Raw genomic sequence first — 11963 nt, 5'->3', positions numbered from 1 at the left:
CAATAGTTTGACATCACATTTTTAATATTATTTGACAGTTCACATTAAACATACTACGTGAGATATGGTCGAATATATTATTTGTAATTTCTACAGTGCGAGATATAATATATTGGTGACATTTATTAGTTCGTAATCTAGGTGAATTTTATTCATTGTTTAGATTATAACTTGCAATGATAAATACATATCTATTATGGTGAATCTCAATCATAGAAGTGGAGACTTCTAAATCTAGCAGGTTGATTTAATTGGATTATATCGAACCGATCGGTTAGTTCTGTTCATTATTTATCAGCTATTGAATAGATCTAAGCTACTACTTTACATAAGTTCTTAAACCCGAGGATATGTATACACCTTACGCGTATTTCCGGGTATCTTGTCTTACCAAGCAGTGAGGTCATTAATTTGGATCCAATATCCGGGTAACATGGATAGTTGTGAGTGCGCAGTAAGAATATACATGTTCAATATGATATCCGCCTCGGATGTGTATTCCCTTGGATTATTGTGCGGTAATTATTATTCTAGACTGTCCAGTGGTCACTTAAATTGTTTAAGTGATTATTAGAATAATAATAATATGAAAAGCACATCGAGGACCAAAATATAAATTCTGCATAGGAGCTGATATGTAAGTGTTACACGCCTATGAGAATTTATGAATACCGGTATTAGCGGAGGGACTTAATGTAAGAAAGTAGAGGAAGAGTTTTTCTTTTATTAAAACAGGTAATTTTAAAGTGTTTGTCAATTACAAGTCTTTGGTGGAGTGATTTGTAATTTCTTAATCGTATTTGGAATTGTGTGAGACACAAGGAATTCTATACGGTTAAGGAAAGCTAAAATTGCTTGTATCCCAAGAGACCTAATTGTATTTGGAGAAGGTTTTTGAAAACAAGAAGGATAACTCCTTATATGAAAACTATATAAAGGGAGCAAGCTATAAAAGCTATGGACACCGGTAGCTAAAATAAGAGATGCCATCTTCTTCTCCCGTCCTTATACAATTAAGTATTTTGTGAGAAAGCCCGGAAACCTAAAAAGGTGTATTCTTTTCACGGAGGAAAAACCAAAGTTATCGTTTTTCCTGAAACAAAAGCTATACGAGCTTTTCTTCTCAAAAGCACCCCCGTTTTATCGACCTCGCTTTTTTGTTACCCCTGTTTTTCAGAAATTTTCTAAAATGCCCCAACTGTTTAGTTTTACATCCTAGTTAGTCAACACTAGTTTACTTTTTTTTAAAGTTTACTTCTTTACCCTTTAGTTGTTAGTACGTTTACCTTCTACATCATTTTTTCAATTTGTCGAGCTCGGTTCAGGATCGTGTCATCATTTTCAGGTTCGTTTCATCATTCCCTTAAAGGGTTCATCATTCCCAAGTGTCTTGGGGTTTTTGGTTGGTGGGGAATCAATCTTCTACAATATTTTTCCGGTTAGTCGAGCCCGATTCAGGGTCGTTACAGCACTTTCAGGTTCGTCGAGCCTAGTTCAGGATCGTTACACCCTCTTTCAGGATCGTCGAATCATTATCCTCTCTACTAAGGAGATGTATTTCAGGGGTAAATATGACTTTTAATAGGAAAGATAACTGCCACCTACCACTTAACTGGATGGAATTTGTCTTTTGAATAAAACGGGGTACTTTAGCATTCTGTAAAAAAACGGGGTACTTTTGAAGTGTACATTTCAAAACAGGGGTACTTTATAAAATATCCCTTTTTTCTTTCTCTTTCAATTTACAGTGGGTGCTTTCGTTCACGGCATCAATTAATTAGTGAAAGAACGTTCAAAGTAAAAGTTGCTGGTTAGATACAAGTTGCTTGATAGTCTGTTGGTGTTAATCAACAAAGTTGAAGTTTAGAAACAAGGGTGCTAGAGCTGTTCTTCTTCCTTCCGTCTACGGCAGAAATCGTTGGTGTTTAAAGACAAAGATTCAAGCAAGGATTTTGTCTTTGGAGTTCTTTGCTGTTCTTAGTGATTTGGATTAGCTAGCTAAGGTACACAAAATCCCTAATCCCTGTATGTTATTACTAACATCTGCAAGTTGGGTTTTTGATTTGAAATTTTTTTAAAACTCAATTCCGCTGCGTTTTTGATCGATTCCCAACAATGGCATCAAGAGCTAGGTTTAGATGTTAACAATTACGTTTTTATTGATCATGATAGAGATTATGATGGGTTTTAAAAATTAGGGCTTTTTCAATTTTGGAATTTCTACGAATTGTGTGAACCCTAGATTTATCAATTTGAAATTCATGTTAAAAATTGATGATTGATTTGGTTAATTTGAGATGGGTGTTGGCTGATTTTGTATAGTGATGCAAAATAATATGTCTTGTTTACTAATAATTTTATGCTAGATTAAGAAGTCACCATGAGTGGATATATGGGTTCTTCATCTAATTTTACATGAGATGTATGAATTGGAGGTTTTTTGTTAATGGAAAGAGTTTTCAAAAATCAAAAATCTGTTTTCGGAAGTTTTCGAAATAGTTAAAAACTTTGTTGATAATAAGTCCAAAACAGTTTTGGTATGTATTATTTATCTGAATCAAAGTTTCAATGGATTTGGTACATTACAACAAGTACAGTAATGCTACCACTTAAGATCATGAACACGTTCATAATAGTAAACTTCCATGATGACTTTGATGATTTGGTAGTAACAATCATTATAGTAATATTGGTTTCTAGACACATGTATGAGATTGAATATTGTGTCTTTGGTTTACCAATATGTATGTACTAGTAATCTCCACGAAGGATATGTATGGATACTTTTCTAATTCACATGAGATGTTTGAATTAATCTCCATGAAGGTTATGTATGGATACTTTTCTAATTCACATGAGATGTTTGAATTAGTGGTTAAGAGATTTGTTTTCAAATTTTTTTCCTCAAAACTTGTTTTCTCTGTACTTGAAAACAAACTCTAATAGCTTTTGAAATAAGTGGGTAAGGGAGTTACTATTGTAATAAAAGTCCAGAAATCATTTGTTAGGTCCAACACGTTTTGGTCCAGCTTGTCCAAAACAAATGTTCTGGATTTGGCATATTACAAAAAGGCATAACTACGTATCACTTTAGAATACCAACTCCATCCCCTATACAGTAGTGTTACCTTGTGGTTTTGGTGATTCTAGTATTAATGTAAATTGATGAACAATGTTTGATTTATTCAAGTGTCTTTACATAATAGTTATTGATTCCTTGACATGTATGTAAGCTGTAGTATCATCTTGAGTTAGTTAAATTGGAAATCATAGTTTTGTAGTATTGTTTGGTTTACACATGTGATGTGTAGATGTTGTATGCAATATACTACCTGCCCTTGTCTAAGAAATTAAGTGGGAGAGGGATTTTGTACCCCGCGGCCTTTCATAGGAAAATTCAGATTATGTGAATTGTTTTGTTCTTCCTAAGTAGACAATTCAATTTATGAAGTTTCTGAAAATTGTCTATGGGTTACACTTAACTAAGCCTAAGTAATTTGATTTCCCAAAGGAAACAAATATTTAGTTTAGAGGCTAAAAATATCGGATTGTTTATTTAATATGACATGAGATGTCTAGGGTTGTTAAATCAATGGAAAGTTCTTCCACCTGAAAAACTATATGCGCAACTGATTCCCTAAGGAATGTTACGTATGTAAAGTTTTGGGAATCCAATGTTTATCGTAATATTAGGGAGTTGTGATAAATAAAGTTTTATTGTTTTCGTTTTTTTTATGAACTATTTTATCTCACTACTATTTATTTGTAATGCACGTTTAAGATGTCGATGTCGAACCCCAGCCCCTTACAAATTATCTTGAAAGAAAACCAGTTAACCGGTCCCAACTATGTTGATTGGAAAAGAAACTTGGATATCGTATTCACTGTACAAGATTACAAGTTTGTTCTAAACGAGCCAGAACCGGTACTCCCTGAACCCACAGAAACAGCTGGTGCACATGCAAGGTGGAACAAAGCCAATGATATGGCCAAGTGCTATATCATGGCTTCTATTTCAAATGTATTGCAGCATCAATATGAGGGCTTTGAGAAAGATGTTGAGATCATTAATGGTCTCAAGGAAATGTTTTCTGAACATAGTCGTCCCGCCAAAGCGGAGGCAACTAGAAAGCTAATGAACACTAAGATGCAAGAAGGTACTTCAGTTCGTGAGCACGTCATTCTCATAATGTCTCTGTTTAACGAACTAGAAACCCTTGGGTCAACTATGAACGCTGACATGAAAGTTGACATTGTTCTCAATTGCCTTCCCAATTCGTTTGCGCAAATCAAGTTGAATGTCAACATGAATAAATGGTCTTAACTCTTCCTGAGTTACTTAACCAATTGCAAACTGCGGAAGGAATTTTGGACAACAAAAAGGCAGCTGGAAGTGTTCACTTAGCGGAGGATTCTAAGCGTAAACCCAAACGAAAGAATCCAAACAACAAAGTTCAGAAAGCATCCCCTGGTGCAGATAATACTTTGGGTGTTAGATGGGATAAGGGAAAAAGTGTTGCAAAGGGAATGTGTTTCCATTGCAATGAGACTGGTCATTGGAAGCGCAACTGCAAGGAATACTTAGCTATGAAGAATTCAAAAGGTATTTTTTGAATCATTCGTTGTTGAGGCAAATGTTGTCAAATATACATCAAACACTTGGTGTATAGATTTTGGAGCCATTAATCATTATGCAATTCGTTGCAGGGGTTTCAGATAACCAGACAACTAAGTAAAGAAGAAATTTACCTAAGCCTAAAGTCGGATGCAAGAGTTTCTTCCGTAGTCGTAGAAAGAGTTCGTCTTAGTAGTAGTAGTATAAAGGAGAATAAGATTTTTGTTTTGAAATATTGCTTAAATGTGCCAGACACTAGGCGGAATTTAATTTCAGTGTCCTGTCTCTGTTAGAGATGGTTTGACAATTAAATTTAATTTTTTTAAGTTTTTAAATAATTAAAAATTGTTTAGTTATTTTACTGGTGTGTTGGCGCATAGTTTATATCTTATTTTTCCTGTTATTCCTTGTGTTTTAAATAGTGAATGTATACCATCTATTACCACTCTTAAAAGGAAAAGTCCTTCGACTGACACTACATACTTATGATATCTACGGTTTGGTCATATTAACCTTAACAAGATCAAAACGGTTAGTTCAAAATGGATCTCTTGATTCATTGGAAATTGAACCATGGTCAGTTTGTGAATCCTGTTTGGAAGGTAAAATGACAATAGACCCTTTACAGGGAAAGGTGATATAGCCAATGAAGTATTAGAGTTGGTCCATACTAATGTATGTGGACCGATGGATGTTAGAGCTAGAGGTGGCCGTGAGTATTTCATCACTTACACTGATGATTATTCTAGATACAGCTGCATCTATCTTATGCATCATAAGCCTGATTCTTTTGAAAAGTTCAAAGAATACAAGGCAGAGGTCGAAACCCAAACAGGAAAGAAATTGAAAGCCATTCGATCAGATCGAGGTGGTTAGTATCTTTCAAACCAGTTTGGTGCATGCTTAGTATAACAGGGGATTGTATCCCAGTTGACCGCACCTGGAACACCACAGCAAAGTGATGTGGCAGACAGAAGGAACAAAACTTTACTAGAGATGGTAACGTGGACAAAGTTGGGATTTTCCTCTCTTTTTTTCTTGTTTTTTTCCTTTAATATTGTACCGCCGGAGATTTTCTCAAACAAAAGAAATATAATCTTAACTTCCAGACACTTTTTTATTTAGGTTCATTGCTTATAGTGGGATAATGCTCTACATGAACATGGAAGTTTAAATATTTTTTGGAAATATATCGTCAGCAGCGCTCATCTCAATGAAATCAACTAATCAATAATGATATAATTGAAATATCACAGGTTGTGTGTAGTTCAATTGATTGGTAAATCCGACCTTGCTTGTTGGATATGAATTGATTGGCACTTGGATATTGGTCTTTGGTACCATCCAAGTTATTTTTCATATCAATCAGGCTCACAGATTCGTATATGTTCGATTGCAGATTGTTTTGAGAAATAGAGATACAACTCTTGGATATCTTTCGTTGATTTAGTCTGACTTTCTAGTTGATTCTCTTGGATTATATTGGAGTTAGTCCATGCAAATTGCCAAATGCAATATTGGGTGTGGTTGTTAGACCCCCGCGTTTTCACTTATACAGTGTGTTCTTGGTCGGGTCAAGGAAATACAATCCTTGAATTCGATTACGGTGTTAGGGCTTCATTGAATCCTGCAGGCATAATTCGAAATACCTGTTATACTCGCTATGTTAATTGGGAAAGGTCGAATTATTGTCTAAAATCGAAAGATCCTTGAAATCGGGGTACACCATTCTTCTGTTTTGTTTTCATCCTTTAGTTTTAACCAAAATTTTCCAACACACTGATGGTGTTACTAATAAAAGATAAGTAAGCAATTCGAAGAAAACAAACACGTAAAATTGATGAGTTATAAAAATTATGACCGGTTGCTTGTGGGTATACATTACAATGTCAGGATGCTTAGTGTCTAGATGTAAATAAAACTCGAAAATACTCTAATGCTTGTACCCGCTCGAGCCTGCATGTATCAATAGGGACTCAAAACCTGTTGCATCCCCTTATGGTCAGCCTTTCCTGGTTAACTTAAATAGGCGGGATCGAAATTTCCTTAAATTTCAATATCATGTACAGTTACCTATCTAAACGACCCAGCTAGGTATGTGTTTAAATTTTTTTAAGAATTCAAGCTGTACATTGAATTAAATTATTATGTGTTTTGGTTATTTTTTGAATTAATTTTTTTACTTTTATTTCTATTCTACATTTAAAAAATTAATTATAAAACATATTTTTAAACTATAGTTCATTCAGTCTCGAAATTCCAAACAGGTACTATCAGTTATTATAAAATCTTAAAGGTATAAAAAATAAATTCCAAACAGGTACTATCAGTTATTATAAAATCTTAAAGGTATAAAAAATGTGGCCTGTTTGGCCTGCCTGGTTGGATAATAGACTGGACTTTGGTCAGACTTTAGGCCTCCAAATAACGGTGTCTATACCTGTCCGGCCTGGATCCGTTAACGGCCTGGTCCAATTTACAATGCCACTACCGTCAGTAGGATGATATTTACAGGGGTTAGTCCACGAGTGAGTTTGGGGGAGTTTAATGTATTTTGAATCTTGGAGATTTTGAGGAAGTGTAAGAGAGTGTGGGGAGTTTGAGAGAGTTTGGTGTTTTGAGTGTGGGGAGTTTGAGAGACTCTCCAGAAATCTCTACTTTTTTGAGAGATTTGGAGTGAGGAAAAAATACACTATAAACTCTCTAGAACTCCCCAGAACTCCCCCCAAAACACCAACTCCCTAGCATTCTAATTTTAACGACTAACAGGGAGTTTGAGAGTTTCTTTCAAACTCCCCCACGACTAACAGGGTTTCTAGGGAGTTTGGGAGACTCTTCTAAATTCTCCCACGACTAACAGAGATTCCGAGAGACTCCTTTGAACTCCCCCACAACTAACAGGAAAAAACCAAACTACACCCAACTCCCCCAACTCCCTTGAGGACTAACACCCTGTTAGTCATTTTAATTAGTTTAGTAGTTTTAGGTTTCCTCCATATGTCATCCAGAAATTAACAACACTAAAATCTATGAAAAATAGCCAATTTGATGTAAGTGGACGTATGGCTCATTTTTATATGCAAGCTAAACCATACACATGTCTACATGGAAGACAACTGCAACTTAAACACCATACAGAACAAGAAGATATGCAGATAAAGGATGGTGGAAAAATTGACCATTTAAGACTTTATTTTTATTTATGAAGCATTTTAAGATCTGAAATGATGGTGAAAAAATGTGTAACCCTAGATAACTGAAGTTTTGTACACCCAAAAAACTCACTAGTCAAATCATGCAGGGAACAGCTCTAGAAAGTACTGAGTTGCAGAATTCAGAAAGAAATACATACTGGCCTATGTTCCAAATATGTTTAAAAGATATACTTGGAAGAGTTTATAAAGTTGAGGTGTAGTGCAAGACAAAGCAAAACCATACTCTTATCAAAGAAGACCAGAAGAGGCCACAATCTTGTTCCGATTTGCAGCACAAACATCTCGTGCCTTATCGTATTTTTCCTTCTCTTTCCCAACTAGCTCCGTCATGCGTACCGTTTCCTCTGAAAGACCCTTCTGAGTCACCAATAAAACAAATAATTACAGAACAAGCCATCAATATTACTACCAGACACAAGCTCATTAACTGAACTAATAAATAATTACACTACTCATCAAATTTCATTTTACCTCATCCTCACGTAGGATGTTTGGAGTGCCATTGCCAGCATCGAGGCTTTCCTCGCAAACTTTAAATCCCCCAATGTCTGATAACAAGTAGTGGCACGTTTTGCTAGCAATTCCATGTTATTATACGCGCAAGAGATTTCACACTTGAGCTCCTACAAGATGAGAAAGCAAAATAAAGATTAGCATCAGCTGCAAAAAAATCATAAGCGTTCGACCATTTGCATATGCTTTTAGTAATGTACCTCGAACTTTTCCTTTCCTTTAAGTTATCATCCTGGAACTCATTCTGACTGTGGTGAATAGTCCCAAGAAGCACGATCTTTTCTTCCTTTTGTCTGATTAACTCACTCTTAACATCTTTGTCCACCATACTCAAGTTCGTGCGCCAATAATTACTTAACTTCACAGTATCCAAAAGATGATGCTTAGATTTATTGTCCTCCAACAGTTGAATGATGATACATTGTTTGTCAATCTCCTAAGTAATGCATCAGATAACATGGTCGCAAACCTACGAAGCATCCGTTCTCCGGAAATCATACAAAAACTCCTGAGCGGGCATCTAAAGATCTAAGAAATGGAAATCAAGTAAAGGAAGAGTATCCTGCTAACCTCTTTTTTTTTGTCAGTGCGTAGTGAAAGAAATACTCAATAGCATAGCCTCCCAGCGGAAGCTTATCCTTTCCCTCTACCAATTGAGTAAAAGCATGCTAACAGTGTAAAGTGAAAAACCAAAACATCTGAATTAGGAATAATAATCATAATAATTATGTAGTATGAACCAGGCAAGCAAAAAGATGTAAATGATTACATTAAAGATTCTATAATCAACATATACTTCTCTTGCACTTTTAAAACCACCATACACTGCCTTGTGGATCGCTTGAGAAAGATAGGGTCTTATGATATCTTCCACTTCTTCAAAACTTGTCCACCGCAACAAAGCCTCCACATCGGAGCTGGAGTAGAGAGAATGTAGGCAAAATTATTTTTTTAGTGATTTTACACGACTTAGGCATAAGTACAGTAACGTTGAGAACAAAAGCAGGAATAACATAAGACGAACCATGAACAAGATTAGAAAACATGTACGAAAATTTGATAAATAAAGAATAAAGAATCCTAACTGCAATAAAAAGAAATCGAAGAGTATAAGATTGAGAAGAGAGGGGGTTTGAGTTACCTGTTTTCACGGCTTTTCCCCTCGGTGTTGCCTGTTTCAGGGCTACAAGGTTCCGCCATTGTTTTTCGTTTCGACGTGATTACTGATAAACGAATGAAAGACAAATCTATCATAACCTAATTACACAGTTGAGCACACCCTTATATCAACAAATTTATTCGGAAAACAAACCTGGCCTGGCTAGTTTGAGGCTTTTGGGCCACAGATTACTCCTATTAATTCCAAACACCCCTTATCCAGCTATTTTTCACACACTAGTCGTCATAGTAATATAATGATAACCATGACGACTAAATGATGGTCATCACGTAAATAAAGCATAAGCCTGGAGATTAACTAGGAAAAATATAATTAGCTATTTTTCCAACACAATAGTCATCACGGTAAAAAAAAAGATAATTAACCCGCGGATTATATAGAGTGAGATTCAGTTCTAATAGATCTAGAGGTGATAAGAATGTCAGAATGCTTAGTGTCCGGCTGTAAATAATACTTCAAAGTACTCGGTTGTATGTACCCGCTCGATCCTGCCTGTATCATTAGGGATTTGAAGACTATTATAGTCCGTTATGGGCCGCTTGTCCTGGTTAACTTAAATAGGCGGGCTCGAGGTTCTCTTAAATTTTAATAGCCTGGACATGTACCTGCCTAAATAATCAGCCATGTAACTCTTTGAGCCTAAACAACCAGCCAGGTACCTGTTTGAATTTTCTTAAAACTTTTAGTTTTACATTGAAATTAATTGTTACGTGTTTTGGTTATATTTTGAATTAAACTTTTTTATTTTCTTTTCTATTCTACATTTAAAAGATTAATTATAATTATTTTTTAAAACTATAGTTTATCAGTTTTCAAATTCTAAACAGATATTATCAGTTCTTTTTTTTTCTAACAGAAGAAATTTTATTGATTCAGATTACCAAACTATTACATGACTTACATCTTCATGTAATTGTGTAATAATCACAGGGGAACATTTTCAAACCAAATCTGATTGAGTTTATCAACTTTAGCCATCCTAGAAAGTTTAAGATTTTGATATCTTTCACCAGATCATGAAGTCTCCAATCTATAGAGGAGTTCTCTTTATTGACAACATCAACTACCATTTTATAGTCCAGCTCAAACATAATTTTTTCCAGTCCCAAGTTTCTTGTCCAAGTGATAGCTTTCCATAATCCCTAGTATTCTGCGTGCTCTACACTTTGAATATTACTCAGGAGGATGCATCTTGCTGCTTGCCATAATCCTAATAATTGGGGTAATGCCACCAGATTTGTCAAAATTTTGAAAAGAGTCATCAAAGTTTATAGTAATAGTATCTAAAGGAGGAGGGTGAATTTTGTTAGGATTCGCTCTAGCATACTTATGGGGATAGAAGATTTTTTCCTAGCATGTTCTTCAAAATATATAACACATCTTCTAGAGATTTTCTCTGAAGTAGAGTTATTGTTTTGAAATATCTTGCCGCATCTCTCATTCCATATATTCCACGCAACAATACTTCTCTTGACCACTTCAAACTCAATGATATGTTTTTTATGGAAACTATCAAACCAGCTGCAACCCCAATCTGTAAGATTTGTGTTATTGTTCGAAGTTCAACCAGTAGTAGCAAACCATACTGCTCTTGACAACTTACAGTTCATAATTATATCATGTTGATCACAGAAATGGCAAGAGTCTGTCGAACCGGTGATGGCTGGATTAAAAATGTCTCTTGTAAGACGGAGATTGAAGATGTATTTCCAGAGAAACTGACGTATTCTTGGTAGATACGGCAACCTCCATAAGGTTTTATAAATTTTTCGCATTATGGGATCCATCGATTCAGAGATATGAGTCTCAACAAACATCTTCCAGTAACAATACTTAACTGTGAAGTTACCATTCTTTTCTAAGATCCATACAAGCATGTCCTCCTGATTGGAGTGAATCGAGATATTAAGGATTTTAGAGATAGTTGGTTGATCAAAAAGATCATGCAAGACAGCCATGTCCCATGAAGAAGAATTTGCATAGAAGAGTTGATGAACATAAGTGTCGAGTGAAACTTAGGATCCAATGATGCTTCCAGATAAGATTTTTTTCCCATCACCTAAACTCTAGCAACTATTCTGCTAAACAAATTGCAATTCTGAACTAATGCTTCACCAAGACCAAGTTGTATTACTCTTTTTTTATGATAAAAATTGTCCCCATCTGGATAGTATTTTGCTTGAAGAGACTTGGTCGTGACAGATTTAGTGTCAGAACATAATTTCCAACCTGATTCCGCAAGTAGAGCTCTGTAAAAGTGTGCATACCTCTGAAACCTAGTCCAACTTCTTCTTTTGGCTTAGAGTCTCTTCTCCATATAACTATATGTTTCCATTTATTTGATTTTTTGTTTCTCCAAAAGGCTTGCTAAGAGGAGTTCATCTTATTGATAGTTGTGTCGAGTAACTTAAAAACTTGTCATGTGATGGATTGGGATGGC

General features: G+C 35.3%; 1 long non-coding RNA gene across 1 annotated transcript; it reads right to left on the bottom strand.

Annotated features, from left to right (window-relative positions):
- Positions 1-7852: 7852 nt before the first annotated feature.
- LOC113277946 lies at positions 7853-9579 on the bottom strand. The gene is made up of 6 exons (XR_003325232.1): positions 9485-9579; positions 9113-9260; positions 8914-9011; positions 8544-8828; positions 8302-8453; positions 7853-8187 (listed from the first exon to the last, which is right to left on the bottom strand). It is a non-coding gene; the product is annotated as an uncharacterized LOC113277946 (long non-coding RNA).
- Between the last annotated feature and the right edge of the window lie 2384 nt (positions 9580-11963).

This window comes from Papaver somniferum, chromosome 5 (genome assembly GCF_003573695.1).
Source record: "Papaver somniferum cultivar HN1 chromosome 5, ASM357369v1, whole genome shotgun sequence".
Lineage (NCBI taxonomy): Eukaryota > Viridiplantae > Streptophyta > Magnoliopsida > Ranunculales > Papaveraceae > Papaver > Papaver somniferum.
This window is presented reverse-complemented; position numbering and strand designations above follow the sequence as displayed.